This window comes from Ochlerotatus camptorhynchus, unplaced genomic scaffold (assembly GCF_037179485.1).
Source record: "Ochlerotatus camptorhynchus isolate MF236.1 unplaced genomic scaffold, CSIRO-AGI_Acam_v1.1 ptg000316l, whole genome shotgun sequence".
NCBI classification, from domain to species: Eukaryota; Metazoa; Arthropoda; class Insecta; order Diptera; family Culicidae; genus Ochlerotatus; species Ochlerotatus camptorhynchus.
In genome coordinates, this window is record NW_027040804.1 from 5,110,420 (window position 1) to 5,135,422 (window position 25,003).

General features: G+C 37.3%; 2 protein-coding genes across 10 annotated transcripts in view; both read left to right on the top strand.

The window, feature by feature from the left end:
- Window positions 1-25,003, top strand: part of Cdk5alpha (Cdk5 activator-like protein) — a 572,471-nt gene that overhangs the window by 380,477 nt on the left and 166,991 nt on the right. The window lies entirely within an intron of this gene.
- milt (trafficking kinesin-binding protein milt) overlaps window positions 1-25,003 on the top strand; it is a 344,265-nt gene that overhangs the window by 207,140 nt on the left and 112,122 nt on the right. Inside the window, exon 1 of one of the 9 annotated variants that reach the window (XM_065229558.1) lies at window positions 4,439-5,577. The exons of 7 other annotated variants lie outside the window; for them this stretch is intronic. The gene's annotated coding sequence lies outside the window, so the exon portion shown is untranslated. Of the gene's footprint in view, window positions 1-4,438; window positions 5,578-25,003 lie in introns of those variants that run through there. One more of the 9 variants, XM_065229559.1, reaches the window with a different exon arrangement.

The window sequence follows — 25,003 nt, forward strand, 5'->3', positions numbered from 1 at the left end:
GTAGAGCGCTACTTCGTCGTAATTTCCGTTCTATCGCCCATTTCCGTTCTATCGATCAGAAAAGATAAATAATATCAATGATTTCACCGTGCACAAATCAATGATAGGTTTGTTCCGATGCGTTAGTTGATTAGCTACAACATAAATCCTGTTAGAGCGCATTGTATGAATATTTACGCTCATTATTCTCAAAACAAAAGAAGGCCCTCCTAGCGAATCCCATTTTTCTTCATTTATCCGTAGGACGAAGAAAATCTAATGGCGTTTCAATGCGTTTGGACGGTATTGAAACTCGTAGGACGAAATTAGAATCAAGAAGCAGTATTAGATTTTAAATAATATCTCAACAATTTGTGATTTTTTATCAAATCCAACGGTACATATGGAAAGGTGAATAAATTTCGAAGTCATCTTTGACAGAAATATTCAATTTTTTATTTAAACTCGTTCAGAAAAGAGAGGTAAAGCGCGGGTTGTGCTTAGTAGGACAGAAATTAGATCAAAAACCCTATTGATTATTTAAAAATTTCTGATATCAGCACAACTTAAAAGAACTGGTCACGTTTAGAAGAAGGAAGCATTCCTATAAATATTGATTTTTTGAAAATAACGTAATCAGTACAACTCGAATGACCTGCTCATGTTCAAAAGAAGGAAGCATTCCTATAAATCGAAAATATCTATTATTTGAGAAAATTTCACTCAAAAGAGCTGCTCATGTTCAAAAGAAGGAAGCATTACATTTGAATAGCTGCCAGGTTGAAAAAATCGAACCTTCTTAATATTTTTTTTCTAGACTGATTTCAACATTCACTGAGCTTTTAAAAAAGTTCAAAACCGTGGAAAATGGCTTGCTCTTAGGGATGGGAATCCCCGATCTCTGCTATATGTGTTTCTGCAATGTCTAGTAGGGGAAATGGCTCTAATGTTGGCCTATGGATCTAAGATTGGGCCCATCGCTAAAAATCTGCTCTGTATCAATTTTATCTAGATGAACGCGTCATTGAGACGGTACTAATGGATATTTTTGGTCGCTATTGAAAATTTAGTCGATTGCTGAATTTATGTATGGGCCCAAATTAGGGGAATTTAGGCCGACATTACATCCATTTCCCTTAGGTATGAGAATTTAATTCCTTTGTCTGTTGTGTCTCTTTATTAGCTTTGTTTGTCTTGTACACCCGTCTCGATGAGTGTCATCGTTGTTTTTGTATGGTAAATTTGTATTCGGGTGGTCACCATAGCCGACAGAACTCCAGGCGAATCCTGGCGACAACGCTCAGATGAAACAACGAAACCTTACCCCAAGCTCCACTCTTGATCCTATTCTTCGACAATGTACCCCTCTAACCTTGCGTAAGCCGCGAGTAAAACAAAGTTATCATATAAAGTTCGTAGGCAATAATTAGAAACACGTCTCAAAATTACATCCCTTATGTTCGGCCCATAGTTGCAGAGCGCAAAAAGCGTTAAATCTTCCAAAGTTATAAGAAGAGTGAAAAGTGTGATATGGATTTATTAGGCTAGCATGTTACAAAAATTTCATTTTAATAAATGAAATTACCGCCGCAGTATAGATTTTCGTTAGCACAATAATACGCCTAGAAATCGAAAAATATGAAAATTTCATTCAACTTTTTCTTTGAAAAAGAGCAATAAATGTTCTAAACTTGTCCCAAAAATAGGCGATTCATTTACGGATTACAATTTCACAGCAGATGTTGTATTAATTTTCCATTACTATTGTGTATTATCTCTGAATGTATGAGTTGTTTGCTTGATTGCCCGACGTAAGGGGCTAGACTGACCCTAGTAATTTGTTTTCTCATGGCGGTAAGCTCCAACTCCGATTAACTTTTAATACCGTCCCTGTTTGCATGATTTGCAAAATATTAGCTTAAAGACTCTGATGTCGACATCAAACCAGCTAGACATTCTTGATCGGGATAAAGGGTGTCCACGATGAAATTGCCACACACAAAATTGATTCGCAAAATTCGAGTTTTCATCCGATTGCCATCAAATTTTCAGGGAATGAGAAATAACTATTAAACTTCATTTTACCATTTTACTCGTATTTTATTTACAGTCCATACGCAAATGCCCGCACCTTGGCCTTAACCCCGGCCATAAGATTCTGCACAACCTGTGAATCAACCGTTTTTTGCATGTAAACCCATACTTTCTTCAGTTCCTCGACTGTCTTCACTACCTTAGGTCGTTTAAGAAGGTGCTGCTTCATAATCGCCCAGTACTTCTCGATGGGGCGGAGCTCCGGAGTGTTGGGAGGGTTGAACATTTTTGGCACGAAATTGACCTTATTGTCCGCATACCACTTCAGCACGTCCTTGGAGTAGTGGCATGAGGCCAAATCCGGCCAGAAGATTGTTGGGACGTTGTGGGCCTTCAGGAGAGGAAGCAGCCGCTTCTGGAGGCACTCTTTTATGTACACCTGTCCGTTCATCGTGTCCTGGGTCACGAAAGGTGCACTCCGCTTCCCGCACGTGCAGATGGCTTGCCAAACCAGGAATTTCTTCGCAAATTTGGACATCTTCTGAGTGCGGACATGCTCCGGAACGCTCAACTTATCCTTGGCCGTGAAAAACAGGTTGCCGGGGATCTGTTTGAAGTCGGCCTTCACATATGTTTCGTCGTCCATGATGCAGCATTCAACTTTCGTCAGCATGTTGAGGTACAACTTCCTGGCACGGGTTTTGGCGGACTTGTTCTGCTTCTCGCCGCGATTAGGGGCCTTTTGTACCTTGAACGTTCGAAGCCCAGCCTTAGTTTTGGCCTTCTGGACAAAACTTCGGCTTAGGTGCAGCTTCTTAGCCACATCCCTAACGGATGCGTTCGGATTTCGGTTGAAGGCCCCAACTACGCGGTTGTGATTTTTGGTGTTGTACGGAATACTTTTTCCTTCACTTCTGGGCTTCCGATCGGTGGTCAACCGTTCCTCGAACCGCTTAATCACTCGCGACACCGTGGAATTCGCGATTCCCAACGTTTTAGCGATGGAACGATGCGAGAGATCCTTGTTCTCGTGATGAATGCGCAAGATTTTATCACGCACGAGCTGTTCTTTCGACTCCATTTCCGCGAATTTTGATCACAGGACTTTAAAACTTGCAGGATGTAAATAATGCACTATGAACTAAATCCACCCAAATTTTCATTAAATTCTACCCAACGGTTAAAAAGTTAGAGCAATTTCATAGTGTGGCAATTTCATCGTGGACGCCCTTTATAATCTCAGGATAATACCGGTTGTAGCCTACCACCGCAGACTTTATTTCAAGCTTCTAACAACTATGAATAGAACTCATTTTATTTCAAGCGTTTCTCAACCTATGGGTCGCCACTAACTGGTGGGTCCAGAGCTCCGTAGATGGGTCTCAGGACTTTGTTTATGTTAGTCATAAACATGCAAAAAATTTGTAAATGTTGGACACGGAAATAAATTCAAGACCTAGGAAAACTGCTGCTGTCGAAGTAGTGACCTATTTAACCTAGTGACCCTTTCAGCACAATAACATTCGGTTTTATGCTTGAAATGTTTATCTCACAACCGGAAAAAAATGCCAAAATTGTCGAAGAAGTCGATGTATTCTTGCAATCTAAAACCTAATCCTCAAGGATGAGGTTAGATTTTTTTTTGGTTATCAATTTAGCGTTCAAAAGCATTTGCGGCTTAACTGCGATGATCGATTCTCTTCATAACCAGTATAACCTTTAAGGCGATTCCTTGGAGAGCCCAGATATGCTCAATCATTTATAATTTTCTAGAGCATAAATCTCGGACACTGTTGCGACATCGCTCTTGAAATTGGAACTCCGTGCACTGCAGCAAACGTGTAGTTCCAGTTTCATTGTTTGTGGGATATTTGTGCTTTTGAAATTTCGAGGTGATAGTAAGATTAATAAGGTTTACAGAGCAAATCAGCTGCATCGACTGCATTGGATAAAACAAATGGATAATTCCGGAGAACAAACACGTGCTTTTGGGGAACAAACTCTTCCAAATGACAGCAATTACGCTGTTTACAAAAGCAATTACGCTCAAATCTCAAATCACTCAGGAATTGGTACAAATTTGCTGTAGCAAATCAGAGAGAAAATCGATGGAGAGAATTGATCATCGCAAATTAGGCCCTTATGATGATTCTTAACGCAGTTATCTATGAAATTCTTTTAGTTGTAAAATCCATGCCTTTTGTATTGTGTTGAAGGTCTCGCATTCAAATATTGACCCCAACGGCGAAAAACCTTCATTAGCTACATTTTAACCTTTCTGATCTCAACATTACGAGCAATTTATGATTAACCATGTTTATTTTATTTTATCTTTCCAGGTGAGTATTTTCTATATCATCCCCCTGTTGATTGATAAATGCATCGCAAATCGCTCCAAGACCGTGTAAGTAATCTCGTTCCCACATGTCCACCTTAACTGTTATGGTTCCATCGAAGCGTTCGTGCAAAAACGCTTTGCTTTTCATATAAAAAAAAATCAACAACAGCCTCGTGATACACCAGTTGCATAACTTAATGCGCACAACCGAACCGAAAATCGACTTTATATCTGGTTGCAACGCTTCAAAACTTCAGCTACTCTCCGCCAGGGTATTTCCACAGATCGACTATTTCATGTTCATTCAGTCCAACCGTTTACCGTTTCTGATTTTTTTTTAATGTGAAAAAGTGATACAACTGCGCAGCTGCAACCAGCATGGCGTATGCTTCGAATGTCGACTCCTTTTCCCCTTAAAAACTACCGTAACAAACTCTTGTTGTTTGACAACCGCCAGGCAGCTGACAGCTGCGAAGCAGCATTTGACGTTCTATCATCCTGCTGGTACAACTGTAGCTATATATATGTAGATAGTTGGAACAGCTCTATCTACCTACTTGCTTGCTTGGTGTAGTTTTGCAAATAACATGAGAGTGATTACGCGTTCGGACGACGTCGGTCGGGTTTTTATGTTCGATTTTGATACGGAAAAATTGGTTCTATTGGTGTGGTTTTTGTGTTAAGGGTTAATTGGTTCTATTCTAAGTGCAACAATTCCGAAGAAGTATGATTCGTTTGAATGTTCGTCAGTATGGCGTAGTGTGAGTTGAGGAAGAAGATTGAGGGGGTCTAGTAGCCTGTGGATCTCTAAATGTAAACCTACGTGAAGAGAAGTTGAGGGAGCGGAATAGAAAGAAGCACCGAAGGAAGGCATGAGAATCGAATAAAGTTTAATAATTGAGCAGTGCCGACGTAGATTCAATGTCACGATAGTGTGTGCGGCTGGAACAAAGTCTAGAGAGTTCAGCAGTGCTTCTGTGTGTGTGTGTGTGTATCTACAGTGCTTTGAAGTGGTACAAACGCAACAAGAATAAAGATCTCGTGAGTCATTGCGAAATTCTGCTGCAGGAATTGTTGCAGCAACTGACGACGGAGCTAAAGGATTTGTAGTGGGAGCAGGTTCCTTGAATATGTTGGAGTTTGAACGATCCCTGCTACACCTTCCTGGCACCTGACCGAACTTGTGTTGTTTACGTGTATTTGTTTATCGTTTCTGTTGTGAAAAGGTATTTCTTATGTTTTCATTATCTCTGTACGTCTTTCTCAACCCTTCTTGTGTTTGTTGTTTGTTGTTAGTTTTATTACGATTTCGACTTCATTCAACAGTTTCCTCGGTAGGGAAATACTATTTTAAACCTTTCTAACGGTTCCATCAGTTCCCGGGTCGATGTCTTGTCGCGCAAAAACCGGAAGCTGAAGGTCGCAATCGTCGTGCGATGACTAACAGTTGTGTAACTATGTCATGCTTTAACCCCCATTCCGACAGACATAATAGGTTTATGTACAGTCAGATATATTATTGTCGAAGGAGAGGTGCACGAGAGCGAAAAATTGTTGAAATATTTCTGCTGGTTGTTACAATCAACGAATGAATAAAACAAAATCCAACACTGCTTCTTTTGAAGGCCATCTCGGACGGCGCTCATCGTTTTAGGCCGATCGATCCGAATCGTGTCGATTCGGCAGAGTGCAAAGGCTTCATTCTCGAGCGAACGAGGAGATGTGTTTCTATTTGCGCGGACCAACTTTTTAAAATTGTCTACCATTGGTATTATGTATTGTTGCTTGACGAACAGAAAAAAAAATCACCAAAATTGTTGAACAGTGGCAACAACACAGAAAAAAAAAACAATAACAACAACGGCGACGACGACGACGCTGACAGCAAACGAAAAAAAAATCACGATAGTTATGTCGATATGCTCGGTAAAGCCTCGTCCGTCGCATATGGATAACTACATATAACACCCAAACGGAGAGGGGCTCGAATTTTGCAACACAACCCGATCGGCGAGAGGTGTCGATAAAAGTGGGACATTATTTAATACCCTTTACCGATTGTTTATCGACGGAAATCGATTGTTAATTTTTTTAATTGAGATTCCATCGTATCTGTGCGGGATAGGTGTAACTGATGATAATGGCGATAAGTTGTTTTGCGTGGTGTTAATCATGTTTATGTAAATGATTTTCTCACGCAAAGACATGGAGAAGAGCGTACTGTGACTGCTGATTATGGATTATGCCATTTTCGAAGATGCGGCTGGTACATTCAAGTATTAGAAATTATGCTTAAAAACATAATTGGATTCATTTTACTTGTAAAGGGGAAATGGATGTAATGTCGGCCTAAATGCCCCTAATTTGGCCCCATACACAAATTCAGTAATCGACTAAATTTTCAATAACGACCAAAAATATCCATTAGTGCTGTCCCAATGACGTGTTCATCTAGATAAAATTGATAAATAGCAAATTCTTAGCGATGAGCCCAATCTCAGATCCATAGGCCAAAATTAGAGCCATTTCCCCTACATATCGATTGTTACACATCAATCCGAAGAGCTTATTTTTCTGAGTGCAATGCATTGTTTATTGATCCTATAAACCGTTCCCTCTATCGAAAGGATTTTTACACTAAATGGGATGTTTCTACTAAATATGGTTTTTAAATGTATTAAGCTATCCATACGTACCGTTGGATTTGAAAAAGACTAAAGAGTCACAAATTGTTTATAGTTTATTAAAATTAAAACACTGCTTTATGATTCCAAATTCGGCCTACGAGTTTCAATTTCGTACAAACACATAGGAACGCAAAAATTGAATAGAAAAATTGATTCGCTAGGAGTGATTATTTTGTTTTTGATATCAAAGGGTGTAAATATTCATACTTGGCTTTGTTTTGTAGCTTTTGAACTAAAGAAATGTACCAAACGTACGATTTAATCTTTAACGGCGGAAGAATTTCTTTTATGTTTTTTGCCCGATAGGACAAAAATGGGTGAATTTTTACTCTACTACCTTTTATATGATCTTAATGTTTCGTCATAATGAAGACAGATAGATCATCACTAGTAGGAATAATACCTGTAATGAAATATAATTCGATTCTCGGCTAGGCACATTTAGTCTCCTAGAATACATCAAGAACGATTTTCGGGTTTTTCAACGCATTGGAAACAGTTTTCGGTTAAGTTAAGAATGGTTTTCCGCTTCTGCAACTTGTTAGAAACGTTTTTCGAGTGAGGGAATGATTTTCGGCTTTAGAAACTTATGAAGAACCAATATTCGGTTTCTAAAACTTTATAAAACCTTTATAAACTTTATGGTCTCCAAGCCGTATTCAGGAAGACAAAAATGTTTGCGCCAAAACCGTTAGTTTTAGGTACATAGTATCTTCAGGAAAATTTCTTTATATTTTTGGCCAATCTTTTAATGTTATAATATTTTTTTAAATTTTTTTTGTTAAAAAGCTTATGAAAAATTTTGACTGTTAATTTTGAAGTTGTACATTTCAAAACCAACAAAAATCATAGATCTTTAACCACTCTTTTGTTTACCAAAAATTAACGTGTATTTCAAAACCATTTCACGTAGGTAATGTCCTTAAATATCACACAAAAGGTTGCTGACCGTATCAAAAAAAAAAAAAAAATGTCGCCTAGAAGCTTCTAGACCATTTCCGAAGCTTCTGCAAAAATTTGTTGAGCACTTGGAAGCATGCTTGGCATGCACATTTGTACACATTTGTTCACTCAGTTGTTGAAATTTGTTTTTCTTTAAAGTTATTGATAGATTAGGATCATAGTTTACTATAAATATATGCAAAGAGTAAGTAAATCTTAACATTTGAATCAACACCAATGAATTTTTACACATAAAAGCCGAGATGTGCAGCGAGCATTTCTCACTTCATTTTTACAACGCAAAAACAAATACAGTTTATTACTAGAATTAAAATCTACTTTTTTACGTATCTATAACAAGCTTAAACTCTATTTTATCAATTGCTTCAAACAGAACTTTGTTTCGTCAACTGTGTGCAAGGAATCAAAAATATCTCCAAATGACAAAATGACAAGCGATCAACGAACCGAATAATAATGCTATGTCAGAAGTGGAAAGCAATAATGATATAATCTTCTTCGTTCTTTTTCATGACAAGCAGCCCGTGCGACACAACTTACTCGGGGCGGTAGAAGGAAACGAGCAAATTGTTGGCAAGCTGCTTCACGAAGTAAAGCCGAAGATGATACACGTGTGTTAATGGGAATTTTTTTGTTATGTCTTTTCTCGATTCATATCAAGCTATGTCATCATCCGTGTATATTGCAACAAAGCCGGCAAGTAATATATCATTATCCTTTTACCACTCGGATCGAGCTATGTTATAGAGCGAGTTTGTCATGGTAGTCGTAGCAACCGTTTTGTCTGTATCGTTGGTTGCTTTATGTGTTTGGATTCGCTGACTGTGTGCAAAGTTAAGCAAATGAGCAGTTCGCGACCAAAACTGTGTATGCCAAGCATGCTTGGAAGTTACTTAACCCTTTTGGACCCACGCGGTCATATATGACCGCGCCCTATAATTGGCTATATAAAATCACAGGTGACTGATAGCGGAGTTATTTAAGCGACTTCAGCATAAGTTTACTTGACAACAACATATTCCAGGTTTTCCAAATTGTCTTGGAGTTCAGATTAATTGATCTACTGGATCATCCAGGACTTGCATGGTGTCTTCTGCATCGAAACATGTCCAGGCAGATTCATATAGTCCATGATGTTCTAGATTCTTCAAATCGTGCTGGAGTTCACATCAAATGCTCCACTAGATAAACCATCCCTGACAACGAAACATGTTCAAGCAGATTCATAGAATCCTGCGCATCATTTACAATCCATAATCATGTAGATTATCCAAATCGTGTTGGAGTTCAGATAAATTTATCGAGATTAAGGCTCTTAGCAGCGGAACATGCCCAAGCAGACTAATATAGTCAATGCGGAGCAATTACTAGTCACTTTCATGTAGGGGAAATGGATCTAATGTTGGCCTATGGATCTTAGATTGGGCCCATCGCTAAAAATCTGCTATTTATCAATTTCATCTAGATGAACGCGTCATTGAGGCGGTACTAATGGATATTTTTGGTCGCTGTTGAAAATTTAGTCGATTGATGAATTTATGTATGGGTCCAAATTAGGGGCATTTAGGCCAACATCCGTTTCCCCTATATAAGATGTGCTACACGGTAAAAAGTTGTCACATCTAATCCAAATGCTCTTGCACTTGACTCAGTCTGTCATGCGGCACATTGATTTTCAAGAGATTTGCGTTTTGAAACAAAGTGATTTGTCGTTGAAAAATATGTACTGTATAACACCTTTAAATCAAAATGATAATCATTTGATCACCACTGATTTCATTTAATTTCTCGCGAATCAAAGCTCAATCTCAAAAACTAATAACACAAACCGGTAGATGAATGGTTCCTCTATCATGTGGTACTATTTGTTCGCGTGTTTGTTTACAAAAGCAATTACGCCCTAATCTCGAAGTTCTCCGGACATGTTCTATAGTCATATTTTGAATAACATATAACAAGGCTTGCAGTATGAACAAGGCAATATAATATTTTTAATCCAGCAAACATTAAATCCAAGGATAAATAAGTTAAATTTAAAGTGACAGATTTTTAATATCAGTATGCTTGACATTTCGAGTTCAAAGCACAGCACATCAACAACGATGTGCAATACAATCTAAAATGAAGTGATTTGCTGTTGATTTCATTGTGCTTCGATATGATCTCTTCCAAGGGATTTGCACATCGATTTACAATGTTTGGCAAGTAGTGCAAATTCAACAGCAAATCACTTTATATGAACATGATGTTTTATTGCCGTGTAGGATCTCAAAACCGTCTTCGATTTCAAACTAAATTATCTACAAGATCAACCAAGACAATGTCCTTAACAACGACATCCTCGGAAGATCAAAGATCTATGAGTACCTCTGAGTAGGTTCATGAACGTCATCTGGGAGGCTCCTCGACATTTTCAGCAAGCGGTTGCACATGCACTTTCATCGAAGGGTTTTCGAAATCTAATAATCGGGTTTGATCTCGATCAGAAACCCTTCGATGAAAGTGCATGTGCAACCGCTTGCTGAGAAAGTCGAGGAACCTCCCTCATGGACCTTCGATTCAGGGAAGATCAGAGATTTTCCGAGGATCAATACAACAAAATCTAATGTGCCAGCTGACACTCAAAAGTTGCGGGTCTTCATTTAGGGGAAACAGTCCTATTATTGCGGTACGTTTAAAGCCTATTGTTGTGTATGGAGGTCTCCATACACAACAATAGGCTTCTAACGCTTCTAACGTACTGCAATAATAAGACTGTTTCTCCTACCAACTCACAATTGGACCTCGAATGCCGAGCTCCATTGTCGATGTCAGCAGAAGCCGATATCAACATAAATTCTAGAACGTAAGTGGATGTGGGTTGGTCGCAAATTACGGAAGGGTGGAAACAAAATTTGCGAATCATCACATCGCACCATAGGCAGACCCAGGAGTTCACGGTGGCAGAGCCCATGGGCGTAGCCCCTCTGACTATGGGATGATTGAATGGTCCCCAGATAAGTCTGAGGCGAATTTTAGAGAATTCTGATATTAATTGTAAGGTAGGGAAGAATTCTGACATGAAATATATGTTGTTACATGGAAACTGAATTTGTTACACGGGAATAATTGTGAGGAAAACTTCAGAGAATTCTACAGAAATTGTGAGGAGTACTCTTGCTGAATTTTGAAGTGAGATCCATGGGAACTCTGTTGAGAATGTAATGAAATCTTAAGGATATTCTGAAAAGAAACCTGATGAGAATTACAATGACAACTAATTCTGAGGATAGTTCCTATAATTTTCTGAGGAAAGTTTCAAGGACAGTTTTTGGCTACTTTCAAGAGAATTCATAGGTTTCATTCAAGGAAATACTAAAGAGAATTTAAAGGATTTTCCAGATGTGTTCCAATAAGGAAAGGTTAGGAGAATACCAAGGAAATTTCAGAATAATTTTTCGATAGATCCCAATATAATGTTGATGGCATTTCTGAGGAATTTGCCAAGCAAATTTCAAGAGAATTATAGTCAGGGCTGGTAGCAGGTCACTTTTTAGTGACTTGGTCACTATTTTGAAGCCAGTCACTAAGAAGTCATTTAAGTCACTAATTCTCTAATAATAGTCACTAAAGTCACTTTTCACTACTAAAATAGAGTGAAATTTAAAAAGTATCAAAAAAATGTTCATATTGAGTACTTGGCACAAAGAAAGTCTACAGTAGTTTTAACAAAATAAACATATCTGTTAAAAATTGAAAATTTTAACCAGGGTTACCAAACTTTAGAACACCAGGAAAACTATTGGGAAAAGCCTACAATTTCGATTAAAAATCGAGGAAAATATACCTCCTTTCTCAGAAAATAAATTGTAAACCTTGGAAACTTTCCAAAAGTATTTGTCGGTCGGTGATATGTTTTCAAAAGTCTTTCAAGGATGATTAAGAACTTTAGAAAATCCAAAGTAAATTTTAAGAGAATTTTAAAGGATTCTAGGGATGACACCAAGATATATGAGAGAAGAATATCAAAGTACAGACTACGAAAGTCTCATGTAAAATTAAGTGCTCTGAGGACCGATTTCTTCTTCTCCGCTTAAGTCTTAAGGCAGGTTTACCTATATAGTTAAACTTGGCTTAACACATATGAGCGTCGCTTTTGATTATTGTTTAAATTATTAGAGACGCAAAATCCAGCTCCGAAACAGTTTTGGAAATAATTCCAATATAATTGAGTGCATTTTAACGAGAGTTCTGAGAAGAATTCTATGATGATTGGATGAGGATTCTAGGTCCAATTCTAATAATTGCTTAAGGGGGCTCTGATGAAAATTCCATGAAAATCCCGTGAACTCCAAAGATGGTCTCTGCGGATAGTTCTAAAAGAAATCTGGGATGATTTCTGACGATACTTCCAAGAGAATTCCTAAAGAGTTCGAAATAAATTCCGAGAAGAATTCCAATGGAATCTAATTTTGAGGGTTCAATCTCAAAGGAATTCTGAGAAGAGTTTCAAAGTTTGTGATGGATTTTTGTTTTGAGAATTCTGAGGAAATACTATGGGGATTCTAAGGAGGATACGAATTGAATTTCTAATTGAATGCAAAGAAGAAGTTCAAGATTATTCTAAGCAGAAATTTATGAAATTTCTGAATTGCATGGTAATTCTAAGGATGGATTTATGGAAGGGGCCTTGAGGGAGTTCCTAGAAGAATCAATAAAAAATCGAAAATAATCTACTTTAACTAATCATGTGTTATTACTTCATGCGTGAATTTAACGATTTACATAGTCGGAGATGCTTAACGTCAAATATCAGACTTAAAGTGGGGATTCAATTATACAGTTGATAGTTCCGTTATAGTACGGTGAGTTCAGCTTTATCTGGTTAATGCGAATTTAAAAAATAATAATTATGAATTTTCAACATTTTAGACCATTTTCAAATGTCATGTATTGAGAATTTAAATTCTTAAATCCAGAGGCCACAATGTAATTATAACAATTCGATGGGTTTAAAACGGAAACGTTTCATCTCAATACAACTAAGATAGTTTGAACGAACGGATGAGCTGTCAAATAGAATCTTGACAAATATTTGAAATTTAATAAATTATTGCATATGCAGTTAAATGCAGTTAAAGTTCATTCGAATAAAACATATTTCTTACAGCAATTTGGTCACCTCTTTGCAGAGCTGGTAAATATCACGGCCGTCATGTGACAATGAGAAAACAGGTCCTCTCACTATCACGAGACGAACCGACCGATCATTAGCTTTTTTGTCATTTTCCAATGATCATGAGAATAATTCTTATGCGGTTTTGACATCAACATTTCTAACTGATTTAGATTAATTTAAGCAACTAACCGTATGTAATCGGTAGAGTGAGTATATTTTTAAGATTTCCTCGGTATAAGTAACTTAAATATCAATACATGAGCTAGTAATCACGATGATCACAACACTGTCACGTTCTGTCATGACGAAAAAATCGATGACATTTTGAAGAAAATCTCTGTTATCGTTTTCTCATCCGATGATAGTAACAGAGGTATCTCTGTAAATATCGCATGAGATCTTTCATTGAAAATGATATTTGCCAGCCCTGGAAAGGCACATGAATTTCATCCATTATCAAAGTTAATTAAATTCATCTTAACGTCTTCCCATAACACAAGCGATCACATGAATTTAATATAATTTTTCATATAAATTTCATCGGTGATTTTGTGGTGGGATTTGAACTTATGTGAAATTCACACAGACTGTTTCCATCTTCCGTTTTCAAATACGACCGCTCAAAGGTAAATGCTCCAAACGAATTTGATAGCAAGATTTCAACATCTGAAGAGAGCATTTGCTCATTTTTCTATAGGTTGCTTCCACCTTTGCTACAGCGCAGTTGCGTTAAATTCTGTTTTCATAGAAATTTTCCGATGAATAAAAATGTTTTGTAAATACTCAGATAATCTTAACCATGATTTGCATGCTTTGTCTAAAGGAAACCTCAATTTATAATAACATCACAGAAATTAATAAATGTAGTTTTAAAGTTGTGGTGTAAAAGTCTATCCAATGTGTAAAATTACCAGGATGATTTTTGAGATTTTTTTAAGAAAATCTTAAAGAAATGATACAAGAAATTCTAAGGGAATTATCAAGATAATTCCGACGTTCATCAATTTTCAAGAGTTGAAGAATCTTCGAAAGAACAAAAATTGAACATGCTTAAGATGAATTAATTTACATTCGTAGAACCCCACCGGTGGGTTCAGTATGGTCGTGTTGTCAAAAAAGGATTCGTTGGTCATTCAATGCGATGACTTCAGTAATGGCTATTTAAGCCAAATGACAAACTAGTTTCAGGCTTAGCCTCCCTTGACTTGCATAATACCGATAAGCTCGCTGTGACTACACAAATCAAAACCTGCTTGGTGCCATTCCTTTCCAGTTCCCAGGAGATGGCTACCAGGTTACCCAAAATAATTTACATATGTCCCACAGAAAGAGAACGTCCAGTTACAACTTGTCCATTTCGTAACAAGCATAGTAGAACGGGTTCGGAGCATTTCTTGCGCTCATCACGATGAAAGTACTCAAGTAGGTACCCCACTCAAAGATGCAATTACCCAGTGGACGGTTTCGAACGTAACACACAACTCACATTCCGCGGCTTCCTTCCAAAACTTCGAAGACACAAATGTGTCGACAAAAGTAACTACACAGGTGAGGAGCAACCGGCGAAGACCTTGAGATTCGAGTTACCTCCGCTGCCGCCGCTGCCTGGTTCGTGTTCAAGCTATACACCTGCGCCGCGCCGGTCATCGGCTGCCTGAGATGCACGCCAGAACACAAGTGAAGAAGCTAAAGTCATTCCGTGCGAAGCAACGAGCAGACAAAACGATCCATATCGCATCACAAACCGTCACAACCAAAAATACTTCCACAAAACATGCAAACATGATACCAACCCAGCAACCAGCACGAGTACACTGGCAGGTCCCTGGAGAATGGTAAATTGCATCAGTTAATCCTGGCATTAGTTTACGGGGCAATAAAGAGGAGTGTAATCCATACCCCTCCATACATGAAGCTTGGAAAAGCGTCGTTTCCGTGCTCGAGTTCAGCCATTTAAATAAAATTTGAAAGCTGAAACTGAAGGTAATCTCTCTGCACCGACTTTTGCCGTTGTGAAAAGCGATATTCCCCTGCGTTGATTCCATCGGCTTCGATCGTCCGACAGAGCACGGGGTGGTAAAACAATTCGTGCACAGAAAATATGAAACGAAAGAGAAAGAGACCTGCAAAGGCTCCTCCAAAGGCCTAAGGTGTGGAACTGGGTCGAAATCAGCGCGCGATCAACGCGCACTCAGCCGGGTCCAATTAAGATCTTGAATTACACACCTCTCGGTGAGGATTTATTTGCTTTTATACTGCTTTTGTTCGTGTATGAGCTTATGCCTTCAGCGGTGTTGAATTGATTGTCAAACCTATCGGATTGATCAATGCACCACCGAAAGAGCTTCAACATTTGTCGAGCGATGAAGTCACGAGAACCGTTCGGAAAAGGTCACGTGACAGACCTTGAAAAATCGGCATCTCCCGGCGAGCTTTGCTCAGTCACGTCGGATTTTGTAGAATTTATAACAACCGCGTGCGCCTCGTGTACACACACACAGTTCTCCGTAAACATTCTCAAAAGTCCCGTGTCTCGTGTGGTCATCGGATAGGAAGCTCCGAGACGAGCCAGCACAGAATGACGTAATTCTAATAACGGCGCAAACTTCTCGACTATGCCGCTGCTTGGTTATAATAATTTTTCAAATATCGCGGCGGCGGCCGCAAATGTTTCGATAAGCTGCTGCTATATGGCGACGCGTCGTCAAGTGCGAAAAGTTTGCTCCAATATGAAAAATTGATGCTCGCCTAACCCCCCTCGGTTTCAGACAAGCGACTTCAGTCCGGCAAATACTATAAACTATACATGGTAGGTAGGTGTAGCCAAACCAAGTTTTCATTGGAAACGGCGGCGATTGGATAACACACCCCAACAGCAGTGGAGCTTCGCGGTAGAGGCAATCACACTGGCACACTTATCAGTGCGCAGTGCGGGTGATGGACCCGAGTGGGAAGATGCATCGAAATTGGAACTCAAATTGTCTGGTCAATTATTAAGGGGCCAGCTTGAGGCACATTTAACTGTTGCTCAAATTGATTACCAAATTTGGTCAGAATTTGAAATTGGGCCGGATTTCAACCCAACAATCTTGAAAATGGTAGATAAATAGTATTTATTTGGTTAAAAACGAAGATGGGTCTGTGCTTATGCGCACGAACCAAAAGCTGAAGTTGGACCGCGAGAGGTTAGTAAGGTTCAGTTGTTAAAAAATCTACCATTTTATTTCTTAAAGTTTTTCAACTGGTGGCCCTAAAAAGAGCATTCGTGTCTCGGACACAACCCTTTACTTCTAATTAATTAAACCACCATCAAAAATTTATTATCCACCTGGACAACTTTGCCAAAGACATCAAACATTTATCTGTTCGACCAGTCAAATTAAGCAACCAACTAAAAGTTAAAAGACGCAATAGCACCCCTGATGAATGAATCGCCGCCTTGTGAATGGACTCTGATTTGATCTGCTCACCATTCAGTATTTCTTATAGATATAAACAATTTTACTGAATACAACAACCTTCTAAAGGATGTCCACAGTTAAATTGCATTACTTTGAAGTACTAGCCAAAAATAAGTTTCTCGTCCTATTACACCCATAAGGTTTTGTACAACGGTTGAATCGACATTTGTTTCTGCTTTCAACTAGAAATACTCAGAGGGAGAGATGGGCGGAGACAATGGTTTGAGCCAAATAAACTGTCTAAATCTGAGCCAATCGAACATTCCCATTACAATTTTTCCGAGGATTTCTTATTCTCACTAGAATAAATTAGAGAGTATTGCGATCGGACATAAATTGAATCAACTTTATGTTTCGTGTGCTTCTCAAATTCAACTAGTTTTTGGAATCAAAACAATATTCTAACTCCATTGATTAATTGATCTTTGTTGGTTAATTAGTGGCACCAAGAAATGTGCCAAATATTGCAATGCAATCAATTATTATTTTGCACGTAAATCGAATCAAAAATAAAAGTCATGTGAAATGCTAGCTTCTAGCAAGGGTTGCAAGATTATTTTGGTACAAATCCCTGCTGCCGAATTGTATTTTGTTTTCTCCGCCTATCTCTCTCTCTGAGTATTTCTACTTTCCACCATGATTTCAACATTTCCTGCTCCGTAGTGACAACTGGCACAACTGGCTCGATGCAAAAGATGTGGGTTGTTGAGGTGAGTGTGCAACATTTTCTCGCGCACGCGCTGTTCCTTCGACTAAATTTTCAAAACTACTAGAAATTTCACAATGAAACTCACGCAGTGTAAACAATACACCCATAATTGAATAAAAATTAACCCAAAGGGCAAAATGTTACAGCTTTTTGAAAGTGATGCAATTTAACTGTGGACACTCTTTATGAAGTCGAGCTGACAAACAGGGTTGCCATATGTACATATTGTTCAGCATTTTACGGAATTTCTTGATCATTTCTTGAAGAAGAATTTGTATACTATACAGATATACGTAAGCTAAAATACAGATTAATATGCAGATTTTTCGAGAATCACAATTATTTTTCGAGTTGATAAGAAACTTCTTCTTCTTCTTTTTCGCATTTCAAGCTTATTGCTTATCGCATATTAGCTTATTGCGTGCTCTCAACTTAGTGTTCTAGATGCACTTCCACAGTTATTAATTGAGAGCTTTCGATGCCAGGTACCATTTTGCATTAGTATAATTGTGTGGCAAGTACAATTATACTCTAAGCCCAGGGAAGTCGAGAAATTTTCCAACCCGAAAAACTCCTAGACCGGACCGGGATTCGAACCCAGTCGCCTCCAGCATGGTCTTACTGCGCCTATACCGATTGAGCTAAGGGAGGCTTGATTAGAAACGTATTACGATTTAAGGTTTCATTTTCCATGAAATTTATTAGTGTGTAAATTAGCAATTTAAATATTGTTCTCCTGATTATTCTGCTGTGCTTTCGCTATATTCATAATTCACAATGTTTTTTTAAACGATAGCTATTTATCATAATTATGCCACTATCAGAAGTACCAAATGCATTTTAAAAGCATTCGACAACCAGTTTGGCATATCAATGCAATGTGAATTTATAATCTTGGGAGAATTTCGCTCGCTTGGTGAAAAGGAAACATCACTGTAAATATTTTTCAGCTATGGAACATTGATTGTTTGTAAAATATTTTCAATTCAGAGAAAACGCTGCATAAATAGCCTTATTTCATATTCAATGCTTATTTTTCTTATGAGTTCCAAAATGACCATATCGAGAAAATCGCTTCTGAATTTTGATGACCTAAAAATTAATCCTATTTCACGACTTTCCATTTTCTGGATGATTTATAAGCTTGACATATAGTTAATAGTGTAATCTATCATCATGCATCACTAAAAACTCAAAAAAAGTTTTCTTTGTCGTTAAATTGAGAAGAAAGCATCATACGCCCTGATAATTTCATACATGTTGTTACCCCCCGGATCTTCCACCCTTTGAACTGCCAACACTGGTGATACGCCGTGGAAGTACACCCTCGGGATTTTTTGTTTGTTGTTCCGCCTTGGTTCTTCGTTCGCAAATTTTGTGAGAGTGGAATTACGCCCGGAGATTTTTTGGTCTCCTTTTTGTTCGTTGTTTACACGGGAACTATCAATCGGATGCATTTCAAATGAATCGGGCGTGACTAGATACTACAGAATCAATACGTTTGGCATATTAAAACGATATAATTCGTAGTTCTGGTGCAAGGCGTAACAACCAGATGCATCATAGAGTTGAAAGTTGGAAATACGCCATGTAAGAAGAAACTACTTTTTCGTGTATATCGAGTAGTTTGTGAACTATTCTCTCTATATGTAGCAACATATGGTTTGTTTACATTTTGGCTCTTCCGCCCCTTTCAAATGTTAGTCTAGAATTGTCTGTGAAGTTTTAGGTAATCAGTTGATACAGACTGTAAATACAGATTATTTGTCTCGCGAAACAGATATGCTCATTTGTTCACAAAAAATTGGGTGTTACCGTTCACCCATCGCTATGTGATTATTGTCAAACATCTGCTTAAAATCAGCTCAATTGGTTGATGGACAGCCTAGAAATAGCGGTACCATCCACCGCATATATTGAGGGGCTATTGTATATCATACAAGATTACATTATAGATCGTATGAGACATGTCATGAGATAGTCCATATATTGTATGTAACCGCCCATCATTGTAAGCAACATTTCTTGCAAGTTGCTGGTTGACGTGAAAAGGAAGTTTACATAAATGAATGTTTACATCATCAGTAAAATTCAGTATTTTTTTCTGTGTAGTTCTAGTTGAACTGTCAAGTTTAAAAGAGCTATGAAACGTTATCATACGTTGTGTTACGAAGAAGAATACTGATTTTGATTGGTGATGTAAACATCCATGCATGCAAACATTCATTCATGTAAACTTCCTTTTCACGTAAATCTGCAACTTGCAAGAAACTTTGCTTACAAAGATGGGCGGTTGCATACAATATATGGAATATCTCATGACATGCCTCATACATTTACATGATCTATAATGTAAACTTGTATGCCTGCCTGGTGATTCTGAATTGAACTGCCCATCATCAAATGGTCTTATCCATCTAAACAATTTCGTCAAAGACAGCCTACTTTCATCTGATCGATCGATTATTTTAAAATAAACAATTAACAGTCAAACGGCTCATACACAACACCTGCTGAAATTCATATAAATTCCTGCGGTATATATAGCACACACGTAATTAACGCCAGATTTAGCGTAATTATACACGATATTTCATGTAATTTAAGCGAAACACGGCATATTATCAGCAATGTTGTACACAAGCTTGTAAACAACTTCGTTATTTTTGCTAGCTTAATTTTAAACAAGGGGAAATTTTCGGGGTGGTTAAAATTGAGAACTATTTTCAGTGTAGATTCTAAATAGATCTGCTCACCTCACCTCACCATCTGATATTTTTTATTAATCTAAACATCTTTGCTGAAGACAACTATCTATTATCTAGCTGAGCTGTAAAGCGAACAGTTTCAAGTCAAATGTTAGCGGCACCGGTGGTGTAGTGGTAAGCGTGATTACCTCTCACCCCAGCAGGCCTGGGTTCAATCCCAGTCGGCGCCGCCGGGATTTTCTGAGGCATAACATCTCTGATCAGGGAAGTAAAGCCGTTGGTCCCCGGTTAATGAGTTGATGGGTCGATAGGTAGGGTCCAGGTGTGGGAGCTGCCTCCCTGGCGTCAGTAGCTTTGGTGCTCAGCACGGAAAACAAGAGCGACGGAAAACAAACCAAAGGAAAAAAAGTCAAATGTTACAATTGCCTCGCTAGTTGAGTGAATTCAGAACCTTTCAGTAGGTCTTGCTCATCTTATGGTGAATCGCTGTGGAACAACTTATTCAGAGTCAGACGGCATCCTTCTATCTAGTTAATCTTTAAAGTCAAGTCAAGCAACTACTCACGCCGAGCTGTTACCGCAACGATGATCTGAAAAAAAACTGAAGAAAATTGTTCATGTCCGTTCAATTTATACGCAGAGATTAGTTCATGATGCTCTTCACTTATTCTATAACATGCACATTTGTAATGTGTTTGAGTTTGGTACCTGAAATCGTCGTCCGTGTTAGGGATTTGCTTTCAGTTCGTTTGTCTACACTCGATAGTCATACGGGTAAGCACGTCATTGATTAATTTTAGTCATAAAGTTTGATAAATTTTCAATAGTTAACTATTTATAAACAACTGAAATTATAACACCAAACAAATGTTACAACAAATTTGAATCTAGTAATATAATAAGAATTGAATTCCATTCATAAATGGCCAAGCTATAAGTATTTAAAATCGGACGCAATTTCGTTACATGCCTCATTTTCGATTTCGTAAAGTCTCAAGTACTTTTCAAAAGTTCTTAAGTCAAGATAGAGCTAGAATTAGGACGTAACAGGTTTTGTAAACAATGACTTCTTTCGATGATGTCTTGAAAGTCAAGGCTCGCGCACACAAATCAACATCACCATCAGGTAGGGCAAGACTTCCTCTACCCGACGGTAATGTTCGTTGGCGTGGGCGTGCCTTGAATTCCTATAAATCATCGAGAGAAGCCATTGTTTACAAAGCTGATACGCCCTAATTCCAGCTCTATCTAGAAGTAACAAATTTAAACGATGCAAACTATTGCTCTTATATCATGGCATGTGCTTCTAAAGTACCCATTCCAATTTACTTTCATTTGTTTAAGATAATCATAGGTTTAAATTGTCCAATGCACTTAGTCTTGTAGGCCATAATTTGGTCTTGAAGAATCCTTTAAACCTTTAAACTTGTAATGTTACTTGGAATCATTCAACTTTATAGCACATACATCATTACATTCTCTTGCTTATAACTTCATATTAATATTTTCTCTCACTCGCAATCTGTTCGCGCCCCGGGGAATTTTGTCGTTGTTCCTACTACGATAGCTAAATTTATAGAATTTCATATGGTGTCATTTGAATGCATATGGTGTGATATGGTGTCATCGCTTGAATTCTTTTGCTACAGTTTTCCGAGTGAAGTAGTTCTAGTATAAAGGCTGAGCGAGACATATCCTGTTACGAAGCTACTTCAAGATAGAGAAGAAGATTCATGCCGTCTCAAACTCCTTGCAAATGTTCAACACCGGACATAGAGATAAATTAAACATTAATTTATGCACTTTGTGCTAACCAGACACCAAGATTAGGACATTTTTGAATACCAGACTCATAAAGATCTGAATCCATACCTCTCAATCAAAAATCATGAGTTCAAATCTTACCCGGATAAAGCACGAATGATCCGAAAGTGTGAAAATAACTATAAATAAAAAAATACTTTCCTTGAAATTTTGCAAAGCATTCCCAGATCATCCTCTTAGAATCCTGTAAAGATTCTTTTAAGATTATTTCAAAAATCATCATTGGAATTCCCTTGCATTTCTCTTCTCAGTTCCAATCCCCAATTGAGAATAACATAATTGTGACCTTACTACATATTACATACTGTATTCTTTAGGGTCAACAGTTAAGCGAAATAATAATCTATGCTTCAACGATTTGGGTTTTATCATGCGATAAAACTTGAGATGGTACCGTAAAAAGGGGTAACATTGATAGTTTTTTAAAGTATATTCTAAATAATTTTTACGGCAATGAATGTTTTTCAAATTTTATATTTTTAAAACAAGTACTGAGGATCAAAGAGTCAATTCGTTAGTAATATTTTTAACGAAAATTAAAGCATTTGCTCTATTTTTTTTTTGTTTTGTGACCAAACTTCAGTTTTTTGAATTGGGGTTACTTTGATAATGCTCGATGAATGTAGAAAAAATGGGTGAAACTCAAACAATTTAGTTCTTTAAATATGAAACTTTGAATGAGTATATTATCAGAAAATATCATAAGCAATAAGAATACCACATTGAATTGGTGATGGCTATATAGGAAATACATTTCATAAATAATGGTTTGAGTGCTTTTTCAAACAGGCGAAAACGCGAAAATTGTTTTTTAATATGTTTGTAAAATATGTAACATATACTATATAAAAACTGTATACGTTATCAACGGAAATACCCTAAGCTACAATATCGAACCAATGTTTCTAGTTTGAAAAAAGCGCAGCGACTAAATTTAATCTTTACATTATACTATAAAAGTTACCCGCATTATCAAAGATACCCCGTTTTACCGTACTTGGGATATTTTACCATATTTAACTGTTTCAATCAAACTGGGAAAACTAGGTTAAACAACTGGAAAAAAAAAACCAAAAAAACAGGTTTTTAAATTCTTAAATAGAATGGTCAGAATGCATTTATTGCAAGTCCGTTATCTTCAAGAAAAAATAGGATATACAATATTTTTTTCCATTGTCTATGATCTCGATATATCACAAATTTTCTGAGGTTTCGAAAAAAAATACAGTCTGGTTCCGATATTTCTTCGTCATCTTGAAAGTTTTCCAAGCCTAATATGTAGAAAAATGGTCTAGGAAACTTTCCAAGAGCTAGAGATTTTTTTTCAAAGACCTGAATTTCGATAAATCTCTGAAGGCCGGAAGCTTTTGTATCGGCAAACATCGATAAATTATGTATTAGATTATTCTTTTTTCAGAAGTTCTTTTCCAAGCCCATCAAATTGTATTTTCTACAAGTCCGGAATCAACAAATTTCCAATCCCAGATTTTATATAAATTCTATGTTTAAAATCATAGGGGAAATGTATGTAATGTCGGCCTAAGTGTCCCTAATTTAGGCCCATACATAAATTCAGTAATCAACTAAATTTTCAATAGCAACCAAAAATATCCATTGGGACGGTAATGACGCGTTTATCTAGATAACATTGATCAATAGCAGATTTTTAGCGATGGGCCCAATGTTAGATCCATAGGCCAACATTAGAGCCATTTCCCCTATTTTCTATATTTTAGGAACATTAAATTTTTCTCAGACTGTGAACTTACATTCTAACATATCGTAAATTATGCTACGCTTTCTTAATTGGTTTGAATTAAAGATCGCGAATTTCTAAGTACCAGCATTAAACAAAAAATGTCGAATATCTCTATACATTCCAGAATCTGACAACTTTTTTGAAGATCGAGATTTTTCGAGAAAATTTTCCCCGTTCCAGAATAATGATAATTATTGATACGATTCAGAACACTAGTCTGGGTTCCAGAGATATGAAAATTTATCTATGTTTGAAGTTTTACAGAAGTTTCTATATTCGAGATTTTTAAATTGCTTGTCTTAAAATTTATAAATTTATCCAAGACGTTGAATATTTTTCTCAGCGCCTTATTTTTTTTCAACTTCAAGATTTCCTAATAAATTTCAATGTTCAATCTTTCACATCCCGAAATTCAACCAATTCGCGATCTGAACCTAAATTCAACTTATTCAACGGTTGGTTTCCAAACAATCGTGGCAGAAGAATGAGTACTGTGTGAGGAAATGGAGGTTACAAATTCACCTATTGATTATCCGATTAATACTGATTTTACGAAAACAAATTTGTAAGGTCCTTCAACCATTTGTTTTATTAAAAAAAAGCTTGTAAAATGCTCATGGTGTTTTGGGAATTTATAATATTTCTCAAAGCGGATCGCATTCAACGACAGGTTAGATCCATATCTTTAATATATTTCCGATAAATAAATGTCCCTATTGGTCACTTTTTTTTGTTTTAAAGTCAATAAGCCCTGCATATTGTAGGTATTGTATTGTGCATATTCTGCTGACAAAATTTTATCATTATCTCAAAAGGAATCCTGATGGAGAAAAATGTTCAACACCACGCGCCGAAAGCATTGCAGCTGCTGCTGCAGCCGGACACCACCACCAGACACGGTGATTGAATAAGTACCGTTCGGTGAGACCGGATGAAATTCGATTTTGAAATCTGTGTTCGGGAAAGCGCTTTTTGCAGGCAATCGGTGATAATTTTCAAGTTGGACATTTGTGTAATTTTTAATAGTGACCTTTTGGAAATTGATAAAGCGATCATTTTAGCAGATTTGTAGAAAAATTTCCAATCGATTGGCTTGTTTAGAATTCAAATCCATCCGCTTTTGACAGAGTTATAAGTGGTCAAAACCTGACCACTTTTCGTAACGTGGTCGATTTTTGTTTTTTGAAATTTCACCCGCAATATGTTGGTGAAAGACGTATTCCTGCGTCAAAAATTACATACCGTCCCGGCAACTACGAAATGGAAATATATCAGGGTGTCAACTACCTGAAATAATATGGAAAAGTATCAGGGAATTCATTTTTGGACCTGAAAAATCAGGGCACTGTAGAGCGAAAAATTTAAAAAGTTGATCAAAATATA